General features: G+C 38.8%; 1 long non-coding RNA gene across 1 annotated transcript; it reads left to right on the top strand.

Annotated features, from left to right (window-relative positions):
- The first annotated feature begins 20,864 nt into the window (after positions 1-20,864).
- LOC132636067 (uncharacterized) lies at positions 20,865-24,670 on the top strand. The gene is made up of 2 exons (XR_009580965.1): positions 20,865-21,163; positions 22,314-24,670. It is a non-coding gene; the product is annotated as an uncharacterized LOC132636067 (long non-coding RNA).
- Positions 24,671-26,749: the final 2,079 nt, after the last annotated feature.

Raw genomic sequence — 26,749 nt, 5'->3', positions numbered from 1 at the left:
CAATATTCAAAGTTGGGGCGAAAATTCATATCCTCAAACTGGAGGGAAAAGTGGTAAAGTTGACTCATGTTACACCTTGGAAATTTCATGTCATCGCGTAGTGAATGAACCAATGCGAGGTTAAGGGTAACAGGAAGTTCTTAAGACTATAAGATGGATATTTAGCAGTCTTAGAATGCATACGTTAAGATTTTGAAGTCATACGAACTGACAAAAATAAGGATTGGTAAGGACAAGTGGAGTATAGGTGGCGTTTAAGAAAGGTTTCGTAAATTATTACGTTAAGAATTGTTTGGTAAGGCCTTGAGGGCGAGTTATAGGGATGTTTAGACCATTGATGAAGTACTAAACAAGTGTTAAGAAGTTTGTGTAAGGATTGGAGATCAAACGAAACGACGAGGACGACTTCGGAAAAACTGTAAGGTACACGACCACCTTATATGGACCGTGGAACTTTATACGGACCGTATAAGGGTCCGTATAACCCAACAGCAACAATGTTTTCCATGGTGGTGAACCACAGACACTTATACAGACTGTATAATGTTATACGGACCGTATAAGTGGTCTGTATAAGTCCCGACGGGCTGAGTATTTCCAAGTATTTAAATGTGTTCCCACCTCATTATATTCATTCTCCTCACTTCTTCACTTCTCTCCAAGCTTCTAGAAAATTCCATACAATTCATATACAAGAATACAAAGGAAAGAAAAGATCAATATCAAGAATTCAAGTGAATCAAGTGCAAGAAGCTCACTAGGGTTCCTCCAAGTCAAGAATTTTCTTGGGAGTAAAGCTAGGGTTTTGGCTCAAGTGAAGTATTTCCCCTCAAGGCTCATTCCCACACTATATAAGGTATGTTTCATGATCATTCCATGTTGTTTAAGGTATTGAGAGGTTGGAAGACTTAGATTATTAAAGGAAATAGAAAATGGGTTACAAAGATGAAAATAATGAGATTTTGAAGTAGTAGCTTGAGATGAGTCATGATCTTTGATATGTTGTGCTTATAAAAATGTTATGAATAATGTTGAGAGTATGAGAGGAATGTTAGATGAGAATGAATGTAGTGTTGTATTATGATCATGATTATGGATGACCTTGCGAGGAAATTGTGGGGATTGGATAATGATGAATTTGATTAAAGTCATTGATGATGATATTATGAATGTTATTATTGACGTTTGGGAGTTGATATATGATATGGAGAAATTAGTAGAAACAAAGGAGATGCTGCTCAATTTTCTATAGCTTTAGTTCAAACACGCTTATGTTATCGATTATCTAATATGGGTATAAACTCTCTTGAAGGTAGAAACGTGAATATTGGAGAGGAACGTTCAAGCGATAAAGTAGCTAAATGAAAAGTTATGTAAGGATAATCCTTTATTTCTATGGCATGACTCCTATGTCATAAATCTTCCTATTTTTCCATGATCTTCCTAAATAACAGAAATTATGAGTCCATGATTATAAAGAGCTACATACGCATATGATGAAGAAAGGAGATATGACGACGAGCAAGATAATGATGATGATGAATATAAGTATGAAGAATCCTAGAGTAAAATAAAATGTCCATTAAGCTAATGATCCTAAGTATAGTTCCATTGATGATTTTCCTTGCGTACACTCACCTTAAAATGCTAGTCCCTCCAAGGTGAGATATGACGATTATGATCACTCCATAACGTAGTCGGGGGTTCACGACCTTACATCACCTCGACATAGCCATGGTTACCTCTAAGTTCTAATGTAGGATTAATGATGAATGTGTGATGATGTTAACTTATGATAAGATTATAATATGCCTATGAGATATGTAATAATGATGAGTTTATGATTGATTATATGACGATACGATTCCACCGTGCCTAGTTGGCCGAGCATGTCACCGCGAAGACGGGCTGCATACGATTCCACCGTGCCTAAAAGGTCGGGCATGTCACCGCTAAGGCGGGCTGCTATATTTACATCGAGCCTTGAGGGCCGGGCATGATCACCACTAGTGGGCGGCATATGATGGTTACTCGGACGAGGGTTAACGATGATGATTTATATGATACAATGATGTATGCGCTATGATGATACATGTACTATGAGTATATATATATGATATATGTATGAAATGTATCCACTCTTAAAAGTTACGCAGGTTGTATCTTCACCTTATAACTTATTATTTCTCTATCATGTTCATTTCATTCATGCCTTACATACTCAGTACAATGTTCGTACTGACGTCCGTTTTCTTTGGACGCTGTGTTCATGCCCAAAGGTAAACAGGGAGGTGATCCAGGACCGTAGAATTTATCAGCAGACTTACAGGGGCACCCTATTATTCCGGAGGTGCTATTTGGTTTATTCTTTTGTGTACATACATGTAATTTGGACACGACAGGGTCCTGTCCCGTCCATATGTCTAGTACTCTAGTAGAGGCTCGTAGATACGCATGTGTGGGTAGTATGGTCTAACAATGTTACTATTGTATCTATATTATTATTTTTGATAGCCGAAGGGCTTATGTATATAAAATTAATTATGTTTCCAAATGAAAAAAATGGTTTTCCTATGATTGAGTATAAATTAATAAATGCACGCTTAATGAGTATGATAAGCAATAGAATGAGTGGTGCTCGTTGGTTAGCCCCGGGTACCCGTCATGGCTCCTAGTCGGGTCGTGAAAAAAGTGGTATCAGAGCAGTTCCGTCATAGGAAGTGTCTACGAGCCGTGTCTAGTAGAGTCTTGTTTATGGTGTGTTGTGCGCCACACTAATAAACAGGAGGGTACAAGGCATTTAGGAAAAATGACCATCTTTCATCTTAAGAGATCGTGCGATAGAGCTGTGTTATAAGGTTTTCTCCTCTTAATAGTGTGCTATGATTTCAGAAATGCCGCCAAAGGGAAAAGCTACAGCTGCCCAGAAGGGCAAGACTACGATGAAAAAACAGGTAGAAAGAGAGCCGCCAATGAACGTAGAAGAGGGCGAGTCACATAATGAGGCCCCATCTAATACTTCCTCCGCTCCGCCCAATTTAGAAGAAAAAGAGGGGGATTCAGTCCCAGCTCCTATGCCCCTGGTTCCTCCACCTGCTACTTCGAGTCAACAAGTGATCGAGGCTATTCATCTATTGACGCTGTTAGTTGCTACCCAGGCACAGTGGTAGAATGCGGGTCCAAGTGATCGGGCAGCTAGTGCCAGAGCCCGTGATTTCATGAGCTTGAATCCACCGGAGTTTTTGGGGTCAAAGCCGAATGAAGACCCGCAAAGTTTCACTGATGAAATGTTGAGAACATTGAACATTATTCATGCCTTCGAAACTGAATCTGTGGAGTTGGCATCTTATAAACTCCGAGATGTGGCGGTATTATTGTATAATAATTGGATATCGTCAGGAAAAGAGAATGCGCCTCCTCCCGTTTGGCAAGAATTTGTAGATGCCATCACCCGCCATTATTTGCCACCCGAGGTCCGCCGAGCTATATCGGATAGATTTTTAAATCTAAAACAAGGAAATATGAGTGCTCGGGAGTATAGCCTTCAGTTTAATTTCTTGGCTAGATATGCCCCGACTATGGTGACCGACAGGGGAGATAGGGTGCACAGGTTTGTGAGCAGCTTAGGGCTACATTTATTTAAGGATTGCTTGACTGCTTCGTTGCAAGATTGGATGGATATTTCCCGCATTCAATCCCATGCCCAAAATTTAGAAGGACAACAACATCCGCAAAGGGGTGATCGTGATACTGGTAGAAGGAAAAGCAAGAGAGCAAGATAGATCTATAGGGGCAGGCAGTGATTATAGAGGGGGATCGAGGCAGACTTATTCCAGACATTCAGGCCAATCGGTGACTAGTGCGCCTCCACGATTTGCAGATAGGATATTTGATCGCTCTTTTCCTTCAGGACAAGGTCAGAGTTTGAGAGCTTTAGGTTCTCAGTTTGGGGGTGATCATAGTTAGAGGAGACCACCCGTGCCGCGATGTAGTCAGTGCGGTAAATTACATTCAGGGCCATATCGCCAGGGCACAGATGCTTGTTATGTTTATGGACAGACTGGGCACTTGATGCGAGATTGTCCCTCGAGGTATGGTAGAGGTGGGGCTCAGCCCACAGGATCAGGAACTGGTTCCTCTTCAGTACGCCCAGTAGGGCAGACTCCCCAGATTTTAGCAGGTCGAGGTAGAGGCAGAGAGGGAGCATCTACTTCAGGTGCCACTCAGCCCCGTATGTATACTTTAGCCGGACGACAGGATCTTGAGTCCTCCCCAGATGTGGTTACAGGTACATTATCAGTATTTTCCCATGATGTGTATGCATTGATAGATCCGGGTTCTATCCTATCTTATATTACTCCGTATGTTGCTGGTTGTATTGGGGTAAAACCTGAGCCAATCAAACCTTTTGAGGTATCTACTCCGGTTGGTCATCCCGTGATAGCTAGACAAGTGTATAAAAATTATGTAATTGTGATATGCGACCGCCAAACTAAAGTTGATTTAATTGAGCTGGAAATGTTAGATTTCGATGTGATTATGGGTATGAATTGGTTGGCCACACGTTATTCTAATGTTGATGGCCGAATGAAAGTAGCTCGATTTTAATTTTCGGGAGAGCCCGTTATATCCCGCGTTTTTGCGCATTTGGAAAAGTTTGAATAATCTTGACTTGTAGGAAATAAGGCTATGTTTTTATTCTATTTAACACATGTGTGATATTCGAGAAAAATATTGATGCGGAAATTCGGAGGATGGCTAAGGGCAAAATTGGAATTTCATAAATTAGTTTCGGGAATTACAAAACTAGATTCATACTCAATTGGGCTTGGAATAATAAAAGAAATGAGGCCCAAAGAGTAGAGGGGTGGCCGGCCAAGCCTTGGCCCAAACCCATGGAATTGGTCATGTGACCAATTAATATAAAGAGGGCAAGTGTTCATCAATTCCCTAGAACATTCAAGACTAAAATAGAACAAGAGAAAGAGAGCAAGAGCAAAGAGGGGGTTCGGCCCCCTTTTAAAAAAAAAGAATTTTTGAGCTCAAATCTTTAGTCCAAAAAAATTCATTCTTTGTTGAATTAATACTAAGCTCAAGGTCCTCTTCTATGTGATACCAATTTGGAAGCAAAAGAGTGTTTCTTTTTCAAAGAAGAGAATTTGAAGAAAAAGGTAAGATTCCTATTCTTTTGTGTTATGGAATAAATATATATGTTATGAGGACGAGAATTGGATGAGGATTATGGAGTTTTGATGTGTGTGTGCATAGCCGTGTGTGTGGGTGAAGTAGTGTATGGCCGTGAGCCATAGTATGGTGAAGTGAAGTTCATTTAGTTGGATAGTTGTGTCGTTGTGACATTCATGACGTGAATAAAGGTTTAATGAGTAGAGTTGGCATTGAAATTGGTTATAAGTAGTTATGGGAAATTTTGTGATTTTTATATAATTTTTGTATAATTATGGAAGTAAGATTCTAAGTGTGGATTATTGTTGTGGGTTATGAATTTGTAAGTAGAAAATGTGTTGTGATGGTTTTGTCGCATTTGTAGAAGTTTTGGATGGAATATGGAATTGTCGGGATTGTTTGAATCCTTGAGTATTGCTTGAAATGTTATTGAATTATGATTGTACAACTCTTAATTGGTAAATGAATATGAGAACGTTGATGTTTGGTTGGAAGTGTGAAGTAAGAATGGAAGAGTTACATTATGTGGAAAGGAAGGGAAAACTATGTTAGAATGCGTTTTGTTGTGATTTTGATGATTGTTGTTATTGTTGTGGTTGTTGTTGTTGATATTATGGCCGAGCTAAGTCTCGGGGACGTTGAATTTATAGGGGGAATGCTGCCGAAATTTCAGTAGACAATATGAATTTAAGACTTGAAATTCTAAAAGCGTGAAACTCATATTTGGCAACTATGACCAACTGTAGATTTTGGACGAAACGGGGATTCAGTTTGGACGAGCGTAAGGCGCAAGTGAGGTATGTAAAGCTGTCCCTTTTCTTCTCTTGGCATGTCCAAGAAGTACTAAGTTTGAGTTTGAACCTCGGGGATCATTCTATTCATAGAAATCCGAGTTTACTTTTAGCACTATTGCATTCAGTGGGATTGAATTAGAAACTTATGCTTTGTTGAAAAGAAACGTTCAAACATTCGTAACTTTTGTAAACATGATCGAATCACCCCTAATCTTTCATGGTTGATTCCATAAGGTCAAATGTCTGTAAAATTTGTACGCCGCCTCGACTTGGACCGAGGTGGGCCCTCTAGCCCCGAGTCATCTTCGTTGCCCTAATTGACTTAACTTTTTTCGATATCGGAAAGAGACTTTTGCTTATAACTCAAGCTATTAAAGAATAATGTTTTGATTACTTCATAATATTCTGATTTACATTTTGAACTGTGAATACGATTTCAGAAGTACTTTTGTGAGATAAACTCCGTATTGATCAGTTGTCCGGACTAGTTTGCCTAACGGGTTGTCATATGATTATATCAAGTTTTATAAATGTTTTGATATGTAAATTTCATTAGTTTCCGCACTACTCTGCTCGTGCCCATTATTATGATATCGTTCGCCGGTTCCCGGGCCGGTTTTGTGATCGTGCGCACTATGATATATTTGGTTGTATGCTGTGTTACGGTTCCCGAGACTTCTCTATAGGGCCGGGTTCCGTTTATGGAGTTATGCTGTGATATGGCTTATGATTTGTTGTGATGATGTGTTATGTACAGGGTTGTACGGAGATTTGAAACCTTCTGGAGTTATGCTGTGTTGTGGCACCAGCGTCGGAGTGGTGACCACGTTCCTGAGCCTTATGCATGATTTCTGTTTGCATTATGTATATATTTCTTCAGTACAGGTTTTGATATACTGATTCGGTATTCCCTTCTGTACCTTATGCTTCAGTTATGGTTGGATTTCTGCATCTTATGCTTTGCATACTCAGTACATATTTCGTACTGACCCCCTTTCTTCGGGGGGGCTGCGTTTCATGCCCGCAGGTACAGACGCACAGTTTGGTGATCCACCAGTTTAGGACACCCTCTTCTGCTGTTTGGAGTGCTCATCTTATTCCGGAGCCTACATTTTGGTATATATCTTCGTTCGTTGCATATGTATATATTTGTCCAGGGGTACGGCGGGGCCCTGTCCCACCATATGATTCGGTTGGTCTGTTTAGAGGTCTGTAGACGTATATGTGGGTTGTGCCTACTTCTGTTCAGGTGTGTTTGTATGATCACACTCGCCATGGCAGCCTCGTCGGCTTGCATTTGTATATGTTTTGGGCCGTTGTGCCATTTGATAGCCTAGTCGGCTTCTGATATATATGTACATATATGGTTGTGTTTGAAATGTGTCTGAGACAGTTTGATATGATTTGTGGCAGCGTGTGATATATGTTCCCGTATACGCTATTTGTATGAGATTCGGAATTGATGAGTGTGTTCGGGTGCCCAGTTCGGGCACTAGTCACGGCCTACGGGGTTGGGTCGTGACAGAGCCCATGCTTGAATGGAAGGGTAATACAACATCTCTAAGAGGTAGGTTTATTTCCTACCTTAAGGCTAGAAAGATGATAGCTAAGGGCTACACATATCACTTAGTCCGAGTACATGACACCGAAGGAAAGTCACCAACTTTCCAATCCGTTCCGGTGGTAAATGAATTCCTGGACGTATTTCTAGATGAACTTCCTGGTCTTCCACCGGAAAGAGAGATTGATTTTTCCATTGACGTGTTGCCGGACACCAAGCCTATTTCTATTCCTCCTTACCGAATGGCTTTGGCAGAATTGAAAGAATTAAAGGCGCAATTCAAAGATTTGCTTAAGAAGGGGTTTATTAGACCCAGTTCATCACCGTGGGGAGCAATAGTCCTATTCGTGAGAAAGAAAGATGGTTCCCTACAAATGTGTATCGATTATAGGCAGTTGAACAATGTGACGATAAAAAACAAATATCCTCCCCCAAGGATTGATGATTTGTTTGATCAACTACAGGGTGCTAAGTGGTTTTCCAAAATAGACTTGATGTCAGGTTATCACCAAGTAAGAGTTAAAGAAGAAGATATTCCCAAGACAGCTTTCAGAACGAGATATGGCCATTATGAATTCCGGGTGATGTCATTTGGGTTAACTAATGCTCCGGCAGTGTTTATGAATTTGATAAATAATGTATTCAGGCCTCTCTTGGATCTATTCGTAATAGTATTCATTGACGATATTCATGTATACTCTCGCACAGAATCAGAACATGCCGACCATTTACGTTTGTTCTAGGGATTCTCCGAGCTCGAGAATTGTATGCAAAATTTTCAAAGTGCGAGTTTTGGTTGAATTTCGTGAAATATTTGGGTCATGTTATTTAAAATGATGGCATTCGAGTTGATGCTCAGAAAATTGAAATTTTGAAGACTTGGCCAAGGCTTACGACGCATATAGAAGTTCGTAGTTTTCTGGGATTGGCAGGATACTATAGAAGGTTCGTAGAAGGATTTTCTTCTATTTCAGCTCCATTGATGAAACTAACCCAAAAGTCAGCTAAGTGTCAGTGGAATGATGCTTGTGAATGCAGCTTCCAAGTGTTAATGGAAAGATTAACCTCAGCCCCAATCTTGACACTCCCAGAAGGGCCAGATGGCTATGTTGTATATCGTGATGCTTCCGGTGTTGGGTTAGGATGTGTGTTAATGCAGCATGGTAGAGTCATTGCTTATGCTTCGAGACAGCTGCAGAAACATGAAAAGAACTACCTAACTCATGATCTCGAATTAGATGCAGTTATTCATGCATTAAAGATGTGGAGACATTACTTGTATGGTGTGCATGTTGACATCTATACAGATCACAAGAGTCTGCAGTACATTTTCAAACAAAAGGAGTTGAATTTGCGGCAGAGGCGGTGGTTAGAATTATTAAAAGATTATGATGTGAGCATTTTATACCACCTCGAAAGGGCAAATGTAGTAGCTTATGCGCTTAGTCGCCGATCAATGGGCAGCCTATGTGAAGTTCCTCCGGAAAAGAACAAATTAATTCATGAGCTCCACCAATTACCTAATCTTGGAGTACGTCTAATTGATTCAGGTAGTGCCGGAATTGGTATTAATGATCCCACAGTCTCGTCCCTGAATATGGAAGTAAAAGAGCGTCAATATGAAGATCCTCAGTTGAGCCATTATAGAGACGCACTACATGGAAAAGAGAAGTCTCCATTTGAAACTTCTATCGATGGAATTCTTAGATATCGAGGCAGGCTATGTGTGTCGGATGTTGCGGGATTGCGCCATCGAATTCTAGAAGAACCTCATTATTCTCGGTATTCTATTCACCCCGGTGCAACAAAGATGTTTCATGATCTCAATTTGATATATTGGTGGGATGGCATGAAGAGAGACATAGCAGAATTTGTTGCTCAATGTCCAAATTGCCAGCAGGTGAAAATCGAACATCAAAAGCCAGGAGGATTATTGCAAGCAATAGAAATCCGTACTTGGAAATGGGAAGTGATCAACATGGAATTTATTGTGGGGTTACCTCGTTCCCGAGGCAAGTATGATTCCATATGGGTGATCGTGGACAGACTCACGAAAGCGGCTCATTTTCTTCCAGTCAGAACCACATACTCGGCTGAAGATTATGCAAGGTTGTATCTCAAAGAAATTATGCAACTCTATGGTATTCCGATATCCATTATCACATATAGAGGAGCGCAATTTACAGCCAAGTTCTGGAAATCCTTCCAAGAAGGTCCACGTACTCAAGTAAAGCTCATCACGGCATTCCATCCGCAAACTGATGGGCAAGCCGAACGTACTATTCAGACCTTGGAAGATATGCTATGGGCATGTGTACTAGATTTCGGTGGTAGTTGGGATGACCACTTACCTCTTATTGAGTTTGCATACAACAATAGCTACCATTCCAGGATCCAAATGGCTCCGTATGAAGCTCTATATGGAAGGAAGTGTAGATCCCCAATTGGATGGTTTGAAATAGGAGAAGTACAGCTAATAGGTCCTGAGTTAATTCAACAACCAGTAGAAAAAGTCAAGGTGATCCGAGATCGATTACTGACAGCCCAAAGTCGCCAAAAATCTTATGCGGACAACCGCCGGCGAGACTTAGAATTTCAAGTTGATGATTGGGTATTCTTAAAGGTGTCACCAATGAAAGGTGTGATGAGATTTGACAAGAAAGGAAAGTTAAGTCCTCGATACATTGGACCCTATAAGATTATCCGCAAGGTGGGTCAAGTAGCTTACCAATTGTACTTGCCTCCAGGACTTGAATCAGTCCATCCAGTTTTTCATGTTTCAATGCTCCAGAAATGTGTTGGAGATCCTACGAGGATTGTCCCACTAGATGATGTTCAAGTAACATAAAAGCTAGCATATGAAGAAGTGCCCATTGCCATATTACACAGGCAAGTACGGAAACTTCGGAATAAGGAAGTGGTCTCAGTTAAAGTTTTATGGCGAAATAACAATCGAGAAGAAATGACTTGGGATGCAGAAGAGAGTATGAAATCCAAATACCCGCATTTATTCCAACTCGCAGAAGAGATCCAAGATGAAACATCAAGATTATGAGGTATGTATCTTTACTTTTTATGCATATGGGTCGTGTGTGGCCAACTTATATTGTTATTGTGTTGTAGCCCTGTGAGGCAATGTTATTATGGGCTGTTGTGACAGAATGGTAGTGCCATATTACGGGGGAAACTCTGCCAAAATTTTCGTAGAATTCCTGAGTGCTTAACATTCGAGGACGAATGTTCCAAAAGGGGGGAAGAGTGTTACACCTTGGAAATTTCATGTTGTCACGTAGTGAATGAACGAATGCGAGCTTAAGGGTAACAAAAAGTTCTTAAGACTATAAGATGGATATTTAGTAGTCTTAGAATGCATACGTTAAGATTTTGAAGTCATATGAATTGACAAAAATAAGGATTGGTAAGGACAAGTGGAGTATAAGTGGGGTTTAGGAAAGGTTTCGTAAATTATTGCGTAAAGAAATGTTTGGTAAGGCCTTGAGGGAGAGTTATAGGGATGTTTAGATCATTGATGAAGTACTAAACAAGTGTTAAGAAGGTTGTGTAAGGATTGGAGATCAAACGAAACGACGAGGACGACTTTGGAAAAACTGTGAGTTACACGACCACCTTATACAGACCGTGGAACTTTATACGGACCGTATAAGGGTCCGTATAACCCAAAAGCAAAAATGTTTTCCTTGGTGGTGAACCACAGACACTTATACGGACCGTATAAGTGGTCTGTATAAGTCCCGATGGGGTGAGTATTTCCAAGTATTTAAATGTGTTCCCACCTCATTATATTCATTCTCCTCACTTCTTCACTTCTCTCCAAGCTTCTAGAAAATTCCATACAATTCATATACAAGAATACAAAGGAAAGAAAAGATCAATATCAAGAATTCAAGTGAATCAAGTGCAAGAAGCTCACTAGGGTTCCTCCAAGTCAAGAATTCTCTTGGGAGTAAAGCTAGGGTTTTGGCTCAAGTGAAGTATTTCCCCTCAAGGCTCATTCCCACACTATATAAGGTAAGTTTCATGATCATTCCATGTTGTTTAAGGTATTGAGAGGTTGGAAGACTTAGATTATGAAAGGAAATAGAAAATGTGTTACAAAGACGAAAATAATGAGATTTTGAAGTAGTAGCTTGAAATGAGTCATGATCTCTGATATGTCGTGATTATAAAAATGTTATGAATAATGTTGAGAGTATGAGAGAAACGTTAGATGAGAATGAATGTAGTGTTGTGTTATGATCATGATTATGGATGACCTTTAGAGGAAATTGTGGGGATTGGATAATGATGAATTTGACTAAAGTCATTGATGATGATATTATGAATGTTATTATTGATGTTTGGGAGTTGATATATGATATGGAGAAAGTAGTAGAAACAAAGGAGATGCTGCTCAATTTTCTATAGCTTTAGTTCAAACACGCTTATGTTATCGATTATCTAATATGGGTATAAACTCTCTTGAAGGTAGAAACGTGAATATTGGAGAGGAACGTTCAAGCGATAGAGTAGCTAAACGAAAAGGTATGTAAGGCTAATCCTTTCTTTCAATGGCATGACTCCTATGGCATAAATCTTCCTATTTTTCCATGATTTTCCCAAATAACGGAAATTATGAGTCCATGATTATAAAGAGCTACATACGCATATGATGAAGAAAGGAGATATGACGACGAGCAAGATAATGATGATGATGAATATAAGTATGAAGAATCCTTGAGTAAAATAAAATGTCCATTAAGGTAATGATCCTAAGTATAGTTCCATTGATGATTTTTCTTGCGTACACTCACCTTAAAATGCTAGTCCCTCCAAGGTGAGATATGACGATTATGATTACTCCATAACGTAGTCGGGGGTTCACGACCTTACGTCACCTCGACATAGCCATGGTTACCTCCAAGGTCTAATGTAGGATTAATGATGAATGTATGATGATGTTAAGTTATGATATGATTATAATATGCCTATGAGATGTGTAATAATGATGAGTTTATGATTGATTATATGACGATACGATTCACCCGTGCCTAGTTGGCTGGGTGTTACACCTCGAAAATTTCCCCGCGAACGTACAATGAAAGGTTACAGGTTTTCACTTTGACCCAGTTGGTCGTAAAGTGGAATACGGCCCGTAAAGTGATTTACGGACCGTAAACTGCTATCGTCCTCCAACCTTTCAAAAAATTTAACTTTCTGTCAAATTCTTCAAATGGTTAAAAACGACTTGGAATACAGACCGTAAATCGAAATACGGCCCGTAAACTGAGTCGTAAATTGCCACGATCTCCAGCATGCCTTTGTAGTTTTGATATGATTAAATACAGTCGCGAAGGACGGACCATAAACCAGAATACGGCCTGTAAAGTGGGTTTACGACCACTGTACACCTCAGTCACTGTTCATTTCGAATCAGATTTCAAGTTTTAAATAAGAGACCCAAGTTCATTTATTTCATTTTCATTTTCATTCTCCACAACTCAAGACTTCTCTAGAAACTTCCACACATTTCATATACAAGAACTCATGAGAAATTGATGATCAACTTCATCAAATCAACAAAACCAAGTGTGGGAAACTCATCAAAGTTCATCCAAGTTAAGAAATATCAAGAGAAGTAAACTAGGGTTTTGGTGCAAGAAACGTAATACCACTCAAGGCTTGTTCCTACAACATCTAAGGTAAGCTTTATGGCATTTACATGTTATTTAGGGTATGGAAGAGTTGAAACACTTGGATTATAGAAGGATGTAAGAAATGGGTCATGAAAGTGTGAATAGTAGCAATGTTGAGTAAAGGTTTGAATTGAGCCATGATCATTGATAATTTGTGATTATAAAAATGTTATGAACGACATTTAGAACATGAAATAAGTATTCTATGTCAGAAAAATGCAACAATGAACCATGACCATGATTATGGAGAAATTGAAGACAAATTGTGAAATACGGATATTGTAAACGAATGATGAGTGTTGGCTATCATGTTGAGAATGTTGTTATGAACATTTGGGAGTTGATATAGAATATGGGGAAAGTAGTATAAACAAAGGAAATGCTACTCAATTTTCCTTAGAAATAGTAGCGCGTTCTTATAGTCGCTCAATTTTCCTTAGAAATAGTAGCGCGTTCTTTTGTGTATATTCATGTATATGTATTTTGGGCATGACGGGGTCTTGTCCCGTCCTTAGGCTTAGCACTCCAGTAAAGGCTCGTAGATACGCAGTGTGGGTTAGATGGTCTCACGAGAGGTTATTATGTATATATATTATTTTGATGGCCGAGAGGCATATGTATATAAAAGTATTTGTGTTTCCATATGAAATATGATTTTCCTACAATTTGAGTATAAATGTGATAAAAGATCCAAATGAGCATGATGAGAAATAGAACGAGCGGTGCTCGGTGGTTAGCCCCGGGTAGCCGTCGCGACCCCTAGCTGGGTTGTGACAAAAGTGGTATCAGAGCAGTTCAGTCCTCGGAAGTGTCTGCGAGCCGTGTCTAGTAGAGTCTTGTTTATTGTGTGTTGCATGCCATGCTACTAAACAAGAGGCTACCTGGCATTTAGGAAAAATGACCATCTTTCATCTTAAGAGATCGTGCGATAGAGCTGTATTATAAGATTATCCCCTCCCTAATTGTGCATTATGATTTCAGCAAAGCTGATGAAATGAAAAACTACGGCATCCCAGAAGGGCAAGATGGTGGTGGAAGAAGGGCTTGAACAAGAGCCGCCTATAGATGTGGAGGAGGGCGAACCCCAGAATAAGGCCCCACCTCGGTTTTCCCATACTTTGCCCACTTTTGAGGATCAGAGGGGAGCCTCAGCTTTTTCTCCAGCACCCCCCATTCCTCCACCAGATGCCTCGGGCCAAGTGATAAGATAGACCATTCTTCTACTGACTCAATTGGTAGCCGCTCAAGCTCAGCGGTAGGATGTGGGCCACGATAACAGGGGTTAGAGAAAGAGAGTTAGTTCTTCAGGGTTCGATCATGTGTGTAGGGGTGCTCCGAGGCAACAATTCTCTAGGCACTTAGTTCGTTTACTAAGTGGTGATCCTCCGCAGTTTCCTAGACCCCGATTGGATGGGTCTACTTATTCTAAGTCACCCCCGAGTCTCAGAGTTTCCAGTTCTCGGATTCGGAGTAGTTCTAGTCAGACGAGATCCCCGGTACCACGATGTACTCAGTGTCGCAAGTTACATTGGGGACCGTGCCTCTTGGGATCGGATGTTTGTTATACTTGTGCTCGGCCAGGTCATGTCATGCACGACTGCTTATGGAGGCGTAGTAGAGATGAGGTTCGACCTATGGGGTTAGTAGCTGACTCTTCATCATCGGTACGCCCTCCAAGGCCAAGGCCACAGATGTTAGTAGGTGCTCATAGATACCAAAAAGGAGCGCCCAGTCCAAGTGGATCCCAGCATCATATTCATGCGTTAGCTGAGCGACAGGATCTTGAGTCTTCCACTGATATTATCCCAGGTATATTGTCAGTATTCCTTTACGATATGTGTGCATCGATGGATTCAGACCCTATGCTGTCATGTATCACCCCCGTTGTGATGATTGTGTTGAGGTGAAAAATATGAGCCAATCCGACAATCTAAGATGACTATATTTTTTAGTAACCTAGTGATAGCCCGAATCGTGATTTATGAGTAAGTTGATTAACAGTGAGCGAATATAAATAATATGTGTATGTATATAGATATTGGAATTCTAGACCGAGTGTGCAGGCACAACTTATGAAACAAGCTCTACTATGTATATCCCTTAATGGTTTGGGATTGTTATGCTTAAAAAAGAAACTCTGCTGAAGTTTTCCTAGAATTTGAAGGAGACAAGGTACAAGCTCGTGAGATGTCCTGACGAGAAATGATGATGTGCAACAAGGTAATGGCAAGACGAGATGGAGTTAGGAGTATCATTGACAACTACAAGAGATGAGTAACGGTAATTATAAGATTGACAATGATATGGTAAAGAGAAATACTAGGGTAAATTAGGAAGACTGGTAATGCTAAAGCACGACATAGAAGGGACAGGGTAACTCCAATGGAATGCGATACCGAGGTATTGATTGGAGGGATAAGCACGAGAAAGACGCGATAAGTTTACTAGCGACTAAAGTAACAGTACTCGGAGACAGAAGTACGAATACGAAGGGTTATAATGAATGAGAACACGTTGGTAAAACAATTTATATGGTGAGCGTGATAGAACTGATTAAAAGGATTAACGGGTTGAGTATGCTTACTTCACGAGGTTTATCCTATGTTATAAGCAGGCTTGCGAATGAGATCAAGAAGTGTCACTCTATAGAGTTGATTATGGTCAGGGTATAATGAGAACGTAACCAGAACCGTAATGCAAAGTATAGCGAGGAAACGACTAAGGATGTGACATGTTCTATATGAATAAAGAGTGAATGCAAGTGTGAAACCAACAAGCGAGCTAGGGGGAAGTAGATGAGAAAGCTTATAAGACCTTGTTAAGGGAAAGTCCAGCATAGGGATTCCTCCATGACAGAAATGATAGCCAGCAAAAAGGGGAAGTCAACTTGAAAAAAAGAAATCAGAGGAAAGTGATGTGGCAAAGTAGCAGTAGTTTATGATTGATTATAAAGTGGGAGAAAGGAAGATAAATTGAGGAGGAAGGAATAAGAACAAGAATAGAGAGAGAAGGAAATACACGAAGTACGCATGCTTACGAAGTAGTTGCGTTATAATTAAAGGGAGATGCATTCCCTACGAATATCCCGTACCAAGTTAGAACGAGTGAAGTATACGAAGTAAAAAGTCGAAAAGAAAATGATGATCATGAGTTATGAGTTTATTGTACGACGACAAAGCGATAGGGTAAAGCTATCATCAACGACAAATATACTACGGTTATGATTGGTTTTGAAATCAGTGTTGAGTGCAAAACAAAAGTAAAAGAGTAAGAGGCATGAGGGGTATTAGTGGCGTATGAGACTTAGGCCCTGGAAAACAAAGATGACGTTACAAGTGAACTTTGAGCACCGAAGAAGAGGGCAAGTGACACTATATGGATGGTAAGGATAACTAGACCTACTACTATGGTGAGCATCCCTATGGGACAAAAGTTGTTAATTAGAGCAGATTTAGACATTGACTCATAACTACCAGATGAGCTAAGTAAAATACATCCTTGTTCGGATTGCTATATCGGTTGTATTAATTGGTTACAAGACTGCAAGGTGAGTATGTTAAGACTTCACGCAGGAATTATCGTAGCTATGAATTACAAGAAAACGGTATGAACAAGATGTAGTGTAGTAAGGGATGTATGAATTCAAGATTTGAAGGAGAAATAACGGATTTGAGAATGGTACAAGTAAAAGCCTTAAAGGGGGGAAACGAGTAAAGAGAATTCAAGTGTAGAAATTTGGGACGATGGATCCTAAAATGACTGATATAGACTCTAAAACAAAGAGTGAGAGTTGCGCAGAAATGAGTCCAATGACTAGTAAATAAACGAACACGAATTGAGCAGGCATCTGAGACTGTACGGGAAACCATTCGCGAAGACCTTGAACCACGTGACATTGAGAGCAAATAACTCAAGGGGTATTGTAAAGGATGACAGTGTTATACTAGAATAGAGGTAAAGACACCAGCGGTAAAGTCGTTGTAAATGATATGTATAGGAATATGACCATGGATACGATATGTAAATGAGTACGATTATAAGTACGAATGTAGATATGGTTACATGTATATGTGTAGATGTGTATGTATACAAATCACTCAAGAACGATTATATAACTCGCAAGTAATTATACGTCGCCAATGAGACCAAGTGGATATTTAAAAAGAGGAGTAAGAGGTAAACAAGGATAGTGTGGCCAATTTATAGTTTTATTGTGTTGAAGCTCTGTGAGGCAGAATTATTATGGGTTGTTGTGACAGGTTGGTAGTGTCAAATTACAAGGGAAACTCTGGTGAAATTTTCGTAGAATCCCGAGTGTTCAACATTCGAGGACGAATGTTCCAAAAATGGGGGAAGAGTGTTACACCTCAGAAATTTCCCCGCGAACGTACAATGAAAAGTTGCAGGTTTTCACTTTGACCCAATTGGTCATAAAGTCGAATACGGCTCGTAAAGTGATTTACGGACCGTAAACTGCTACCGTCCTCCAACCTTTCAAAAAATTTAACTTTTGTCAAATTCTTCAAATGGTTAAAAACGACTTGGAATACGGACCGTAAATCGAAATACGGCCCGTAAACTGAGTTGTAAATTGCCATGATCTCCAGCATGCCTTTGTAGTTTTGATATGCTTAAATACGGTCGCGAAGGACGGACCATAAACCAGAATACGGCCTGTAAAGTGGGTTTACGACCACTGTACACCTCAGTCACTGTTCATTTCGAATCAGATTTCAAGTTTTAAATAAGAGACCCAAGTTCATTTATTTCATTTTCATTTTCATTCTCCACAACTCAAGACTTCTCTAGAAACTTCCACACATTTCATATACAAGAACTCATGAGAAATTGATGATCAACTTCATCAAATCAACAAAACCAAGTGTGGAAAACTCATCAAAGTTCATCCAAGTTAAGAAATTTCAAGAGAAGTAAACTAGGGTTTTGGTGCAAGAAAAGTAATACCACTCAAGGCTTGTTCCTACAACATCTAAGGTAAGCTTTATGGCATTTACATGTTATTTAGGGTATGGAAGAGTTGAAACACTTGGATTATAGAAGGATGTAAGAAATGGGTCATGAAAGTGTGAATAGTAGCAATGTTGAGTAAAGGTTTGAATTGAGCCATGATCATTGATAATTTGTGATTATAAAAATGTTATGAACGACATTTAGAACATGAAATAAGTATTCTATGTGAGAAAAATGCAACAGTGAACCATGACCATGATTATGGAGAAATTGAAGACAAATTGTGAAATACGGATATTGTAAACGAATGATGAGTGTTGTCTATCATGTTGAGAATGTTGTTATGAACGTTTGGGAGTTGATATAGAATATGGGGAAAGTAGTATAAACAAAGGAAATGCTGCTCAATTTTCCTTAGAAATAGTAGCGCGTTCTTATAGTCGATTAACTAACGTTAATGCGAATTCTCTCTTGAAGGTAGAACGTACGCACTAACGGAGAACAAGCAAGTGATAGATTAGTAAACGGCAAAGGTATGTAAGGCTAGTCCTTTCTTTCTAATGGCATGAATCCTAAAGCATGACTTCCTATTTTCTTCATGATTCTCCTACATTCTGGAAAAACTACAAGTCTATGTTCATGAATAACCATATGAGATAAGAGATATATTATGAGTCCAATAATGGTAATGATGAGTTTAAGCCTAAAGATTCTACAGCTCATGAGATGATGTTCCTATAAAGTTAATGACATTGTTCATTGTACACACTCACCTTATATATTATTTCCTTCAAGATGAGGCAGAATATTTATAAATGCTCCATAATGGAATCGAGGGTTCACGACCTTATGTCACCTCGATAAAGTATAACCATCTTTGATTTTCCATGCATGCATTATGATGAGTACATGTTGATGATATTACACCACGCCTATATGGCCGGGCAGCACCGCTAAGGCGGGCGGCTTATAGATGATTACACCGTGTCTATATGGCATGGGCAGCACCACTAGTGGGCGGCATGAGATGATACCCCGGACGCGGGAGGCCTGGACGCAGGCTAATGTTATGATTATCACACCGTACCTATATGGATGGGCAGCTTATACATTTATGCATACATGACATGATGATGATTATGAGTAAGCTAGCATGCATTATATCCTTTGTACTTGATAGTCAGATACAGATGTTCCATATTTATATTTTTTTTGTATATATAATTATCTTACTTCATAGTTTATGCCTCTCATACTAAGTACAATGTTCGTACTGGCGTCCGTTTTCTTTGGACGCTGTGTTCATGCCCACAGGTAGACAATGAGGTGAGCTTGATCCTGATTCGTAGAAGCTAGTAGCTCATTGAGAGCACTCCCTTGTTCGGAGGTTCCTATGATGATTCTTTTGTGTATATTCGTGTATATGTATTTTGGGCATGACGGGATCTTGTCCCTTCCTTAGGCTTAGCACTCCAGTAGAGGCTCGTAGATACGCAGTGTGGGTTAGATGGTGTCACAAGAGGTTATTATGTATATATATTATTTTGATGGCCGAGAGGCATATGTATATAAAAGTATTTATGTTTCCATATGAAATATGATTTTCTTACAATTTGAGTATAAATGTGATAAAAGAGCCAAATGAGCATGATGAGAAATAGAACGAGTGGTGCTCGGTGGTTAGCCCCGGGTAGCCGACGCGGCCCCTAGCTGGGTCGTGACACTGGACATGTCACCGCTAAGGCGGGCTGCTATGTTTACACCGAGCCTAGAGGGCCGAGCATGATCACCACTAGTGGGCAGCATATGATGGTTACCCGGACGCGGGTTAACGATGATGATTTATATGATACGATGATGTATGCGCTATGATGATACATTTACTATGAGTATATATATATGATATATGTATGAAATGTATCCACTCTTAAAAGTTACGCAGGTTGAATCTTCACCTTATAACTTATGATTTCTCTATCATGTTCATTTCATTCGTGCCTTACATACTCAGTACAATGTTCGTACTGACGTCCGTTTTGTTTGGACGCTGTGTTCATGCCCACAGGTAAACAGGGAGGTGATCCAGGCCCGTAGAAGTTATCAGCAGACTTACAGGGGCACCCCATTATTCCGGAGGTTCTATTTGGTTTATTCATTTGTGTACATATATGTATTTTGGACACGACGGGGTCCTGTCCCGTCCATATGTCTAGTACTCTAGTAGAGGCTCGTAGATACCCATGTGTGGGTAGTATGGTCTCACAATGTTACTATTGTATCTATATTATTATTTTTGATAGCCGAAGGGCTTATGTATATAAAAGTAATTATGTTTCCAAATGAAAAAAATGGTTTTCCTATGATTGAGTATAAATTAATGAATGCACGCTTAATGAGTATGGTAAGCAATAGAATGAGTGGTGCTCGGTGGTTAGACCCGAGTACCCGTCATGGCCCCTAATCGGGTCGTGACACTCATGTCATGCCTTGACGTTAAATATGGCGCTTTATGGGAGGCAACCCATAATTTCTTTATTTTTAATTTAATTTGCAATTTTAATTTTTAGATAAGTTTATCATTTTACCAAGTTTCATAATTTTTGGACTTCATTTGGACAAGATTATAGTGTTGAGAGGTGACAGATTTTGCAATTGCACTGTTTGTGCAAAAGGTGTTGGGAACTGGAAAGAAACTGTGTCTGAATTTGAAAGAGCCAAGTGCAAATTCTAAAGTTATGGCCAGAACTTACAGTGCCCAGGTAAGTCACTTTTACAATTTTCCCTTATTTCCCCTTAGTCCAAAACAAAAGAACACTCAGTTCCCCTTCGTCCAAAACAAAAGAACGATCATTTCATTGCTCTCCCTCCCCCTCTCTCTCTCTCTCTCTCTCTCTCTCTCTCTCTCTCTCTCTTTGTTCCCTGCGATTCCACCATCACCGCTATCACTCGCTGAAAATTAGGTAATATCCCTTCACTCTCTTTCTCTCATTGTGACCCATCCCTTATCCCTCTTGGAGAATTGTTTTTTTTTTTTTTTTGCAAAGTGCAAACATTATGGGCTTTAATTGTGGAACTTTTGTTGAATTCTACAAATGATTGTTGGTGTTTGATGTTTCTTCTGTTTGAACTATAATTCCCACCATTTGTGGGAGGGTAAATCAATTGCTTAAAGGTTGCGAAGAACTGAGTCTCAATTATTCACACAACCTATTCGATGAATTGTCTGAGAGGGAAATTAGTTCGCCGGTGAAGTCTGAGTAACTGAGCGATATTAGGAGGCATGTCGAAGTAAATGTGGGGTAGTTTGGGTTGGTTTTAAAGTATTTTGTTCACACTGTCCGTGCTATAGGTTGAACCTGTGAATGACCTTAATTGGTCTTTCCTGTAATTTTATTTTGCTGTAGTTGAATTGCTCTACATTGACTGAAAATTATGTGTGGGAAGGGTTTAATTGGTGTTAACTTATATCTCTTTATCAACTGTTGTCATGCTTCAATTATCGAGTTATATTAGATGTCAAATTGTGCTTACTCTTATTCTCTGGTGGATACTCTCAGTTGAGAAATTTGCTTTAATTAAATTGAGGAATGACTTGGTTTGAATGGATAAATTCTTTGGGATTGCTAGGGTGTGTTGTGAACTGATTTCTTGATCACAGGGTTGAAACTATAGAATTTTTGGGACATTGGCTATGCATTTGATATCCTATTTGAATTAATTGATGATACTTAGAAGTGAATGGCTAAGTAGTAGTTCTGCTGGATGATTAGAAACAACATGGGTATTTATATTTGCTTATGCACTTCATGAAGAAATTGGTTTTGACATGATATGGTCCTTGTTAAATGAGAACTTAAGGTGGGATGAGTTTTGGTATTGTACCCATGTTAGTTGCCCTTTTCTGGTTCTTGGATGAAGGTACAGAGAAGTGTAAGATCACTAACCACTTTGCTTTATCTTAACTAGTTGGATCAATGGGTTTTCTTGTAATGTTAAGTGATGAATTGAGTTGCAACTTGTGGTTTGTAATCAATGTTTTAGTTTTTGTGGTCTCATGCCTTTTATCTGTTGGTATGTTATGTATAGTGACTAACACAAACTGGAATGCAGAAGAAAGGAGATGCACGAGAATTTCAATCTTCAGGGTATAAAGTGACACCAATGGCATTTGTTTATCACACTAAGGAAAACAATCAACAGAAAAGTGCAAGGACACAACTTGTGCAACCACCACCATGAAAAGGGAGTTCCTCCTAACTCGAGCTTTATTTTATTTAGTTGCGTTGAGGACAATGCAACATTTTTTAGTTGGGGGTGGCTCATTTATTTGAGATGATTTATGGTGGTTGATGAATTTGGTAGATTGATTTTATTTTGGTATTTTTTTTATTACATATTTATATTAGTATGATTGTTTTTTTTTACTAGCTTCTTTAATTTTTGATAGGAGTAAAAGTGGTGTGGGGTGTGATTTTTGCTCCTTGACCAATTTTGGCTTATTTGGTACCAACTTATTTAAACCTTGGCATATGAATTCTTGATTTTAAAAAAAATAAAAAAGGATTCAAGTAATGATTCTTATTGTGACTTTTGGATTCAATGTTTGGCTCTTAAGTTCACTAAGTAGTCTCTTTAGACTATGAGTGACTTTTTTTTTTTAGTTCATTTGTTTCAATTGGGTTTTGGATACATATTTCACTTGAGTTTGCATGTGCCATGTGTGGTGAGGTTTTTGTGAGTTCTTTTGCTTTACTTGTGGTCTAGAACTTGCCTGGAATGTATTTCAAGGCGAAATTCTAGGTTACACTTAATTTGAAAAATGATGTTAGGCCTTATTTGGATCGTTTTTGCCTTAAATTTCCTACCCTTGCATATTTTCCCTAGTCAACCCCTTTTGAGCCTTTAACCTTTTCTTTGACAACCATGTTACAAGCTTAATCTTATCCCGTTCTTTATTGATCCATCTTCTGGTACCCTACCTCTTTAATTGCATTAAAAGTGCAAACATAGGCTAAAAGCCTAAGTTTGGGAGTGATGGTTGGAAAAAGTTGTTATGTGGAAGTTACTTTAAAGGTGAAAAAAAATGGAAAATTCCTGGTTATTTTGAAAAAGAAAAATAAAAAGAAAAAGGGAAGGAATAATAAGAGTTGTGAATAAAGCAGAGACTAGTTGGTGAAATGAAAAATGAAAAATGAAGAAAGAGGTGGAAAAGTTTCAAAGGAAGTGTGCTTCGAATGTTGAAAATTGTAGTGCCTAGGGAGGTTTTGAGTCACTTTTACCCAAATTATTCCCTACCTTAACCAAAGGCCTACATTACAACCCTTTAAGTCCAAATTGATTTTGAACCAAGTGTGTCTACATTAGTGGAGAAATACATGAAGGGCAAGCTTATGGTACTACTTGTGTGCATTTGAACATCTTCAAGAGAGAGAGAGAGAGAGAGAGAGAGAGTTAAATCTTTTATTTGATATCCCATTTGTGTTTTGAATTACATTTTCTAAGCGTGGGATTCTCTCTTGAGTGTGAGGGCACATAAGAATTTAAGTTGTGAATTTGTTCCATTTTCCAATTGAGAGGAATGAACAAAAGAAAGTTATTTTGTGATAATGAGGCAAATTTTGAAGCTTTAGTGTCTTGACTTGATTACTACTTTGCTTAACTTGGAAACGAGCACTTGAAATGAAAATGAAGTTTTTGAGAAGAAGTTGGTGATTAATATGTTTTGGATTAATTTGTGGTACCAATCAAAGTCTTGTTTGTGCTTAAAGTAGACTTTTTGACTTGATATGATGTTGGTGCACTATTGAGTCGATTCCTTAGAAGGAGATTGTATGTTTTGAATTGCTTGAGGACAAACAATAGTTTAAGTTTAGGGGTTTGATAAGTTGGTATTTTACCAACTTATCTCTTCTTTAATCTTATATTTTTGCTATGTTTGATTGAGAAAATAGTGCATTTAATATCGTTTACATCTATTTTACAGGTTTTGTGTGATTTAGAAGTGATCGGAAGAAACCAAGTGAAAATAAAGTAAAAAAGAGACCAAATTGGACAGATTTGCAAAACTGTCAAAACTGGACAGTTTTGCAAAAAGGGGACAGATTTGCAAAAACGGGCAGAACTGCAAAAACTGAAATATGGGGCATATTTTGTCATTTTTTGGACTTAGAAAAATTAGGCAACTATAAAAGCAAGACTTGGTGAAATTATTTATCATCTTTGGCCATTTACAAGACTTCCAATACCCGCACTTGGGGATTGAAGATTTGATGAGAAATTTCTTACCTCTTTACTCATTTCTTCAATTCCTTACTATGCATTGAATATCTAAGTGCGTAGTATTTCATTTCTATACTTGAATCTTGTTTATGGAAGTATACATTGTTAAAGTTTTATATTGAAACTCTTGTTTTGCTTATGTATTGAATGATTTTTATTCCTAATGAACTGAGTTAATGTTGTTTTAATTATTCTTGTTCTTTAATGTTTCTTAAGGGAATTGCTAATCCTAGGACTTTTCCATTTATTTCAGTTTAAACTCGGAAGAGGCAAACTCGGGATTGGGAAAGAATAATTAACAAGAATTTAGGGCGTTAACCCTCATCTAATGAAAATCAACTTAGGGATAGGCGACACTACTTGTAGCTATATTCGGGTGTTCTTAATGCTCCTAATTGCTTTAGGGATATTCAATTAGGTAGTCTAGTTAGTTTCGGAAGAAGCTAATTTAGAGTCATTATTCGAGGATAAGTAATATAAACTCACCATTAGTTGTAAATTATGAAATACATTGGATTGTTACTTGAGCGTAGTTTCCTTTGTATCCATTCTTGTGGCCATTGATCGTTTTACTTGCTTTCTAGGTTAGTTTACGTTTTCACAATTAGTTATAATTTTCTCTCTAAATAACCTTTAAGTGTTTGGCATAGCTATTGTTGGTGATAATTCCTACTTTTCCTAATCGCCTATATATTGTTCTCTGTGGGATCGATCCCGACTCATGGTGGGGTAAATTATATTTGCATACGAACATGCTCATTATAATTAATAGGGTGGATTTGGACGTTATCAACCGCTGCTGCGGTGCTGGTGTCGCTAAAGCAGGCACCAGACACCAGAAACTTCCCCAAGTTTCATACTTCAACTCGAATTTTTGACTAATTCCCAAGGCCATCTGCGCACAAATCACATACACAAACGCATATAAAAACACACTACGAACGCGCTCGTGGCCTCGAAATTCTCAGTGGAGGTATCGTTGGCCTAGTCAACCCTCGATACCTATTACACCTCGAAAAATTTTCGTGTTGTTTGCATTGTAAGTAAACTAAACTAAGCTCGGAGAGGTCATGGAACCCTTATAAGGTTAATGAATACTCTTAACAAGTGTTAAGAAAGTGTCTAAAGGTTTCGGGACCAAGCAAATAGAAGAAAATAAGTTTGACGAAAATTTGGCCGAATTTTGGGCCGATTTTTAGTCAACTTTTGAGGGGTATATCTCCTACTATATTAGGAGTTTTAAGGTTTTTCAAATTCCTAAAATGAAGTTCGTCGAGTCTTGTTTCCAACGCAACAAACCGCTCATTGATATGACATCGGAGTAGAGAATTATGGACGTTACAAGTTAGGCTGACAGAGCAGAAATATGCGCTGCTATAGTAACCGAAGACTCTAGGTCGGTCCAAACCGACTCTAGAGCTCTAGAAAAATGGTTTTACCCTTGTTTTTTTCATCCAACACCTCTAAACTATTCCCCAACCCTCTAGAATATTTTCCCAACAAACACCCACGAGATTTCAGCCCAAATAGAGTGGAAACAACCAAATCTTCCATCAAGAAAGTTAGAAACAACAAGAGTAGCAAACCTATGGTGTTGTTTAATGATTGAGGGTGAAGTTGAACGGATTCAGCCATGATTCTTGGCTCCGTAACACCCCTTTGGTCGTGTGTTAGCTTAAATTAATGTTCGTAAAGTTGTTTGAGGGTAAACACCGCAAGACTACATCGAAATAAGTTAAGTTAAGCCATTATTTTGTAGGAGCTGTTTTGAATGTTTAAATATGACTTTTAATGGTTGTAAATTGTGGATTATAACCTGAATATGATCACTGCGGTTATTGGGATTATTCATGTGTTAGTGGGAAAAATGGAGAAGAAAATATATGAAATCTACGAATAGAAAGTAAAGGATGAGGCGTAGGAGAGTTAGGGTTGAATGACGTTTGTTATTCGTTAAACGAGCTTGCCGTTCGATATAATTCTTAAAGTAATCGAAGAAGATTATATTGGATTTTATTGTAGTTGTTGCCATTGTTAAATGTTGTTGTTGTTGGGCTGTTTGATGACCCTTAGTAATATTTGGGATATAGTATAAATAGGGGAGATGCTGCCCGAATTTCGGTAGATTTTAAAGGGGTTTAATTTGAAGGCTTAAGATAAGCATATGACGATAAGCCTAACAATAACATGATTTCTCTTAAATGTAGATTTACGAGCTCAGGAGAATAAACGTTAAGTAATAAAAGACCGAAAAGGTATGTTAAGGA

This window comes from Lycium barbarum, chromosome 4 (genome assembly GCF_019175385.1).
Source record: "Lycium barbarum isolate Lr01 chromosome 4, ASM1917538v2, whole genome shotgun sequence".
Lineage (NCBI taxonomy): Eukaryota > Viridiplantae > Streptophyta > Magnoliopsida > Solanales > Solanaceae > Lycium > Lycium barbarum.
The sequence above is the reverse complement of the archived record's forward strand: the minus strand, read 5'-3'. Positions and strand labels throughout refer to the sequence as shown.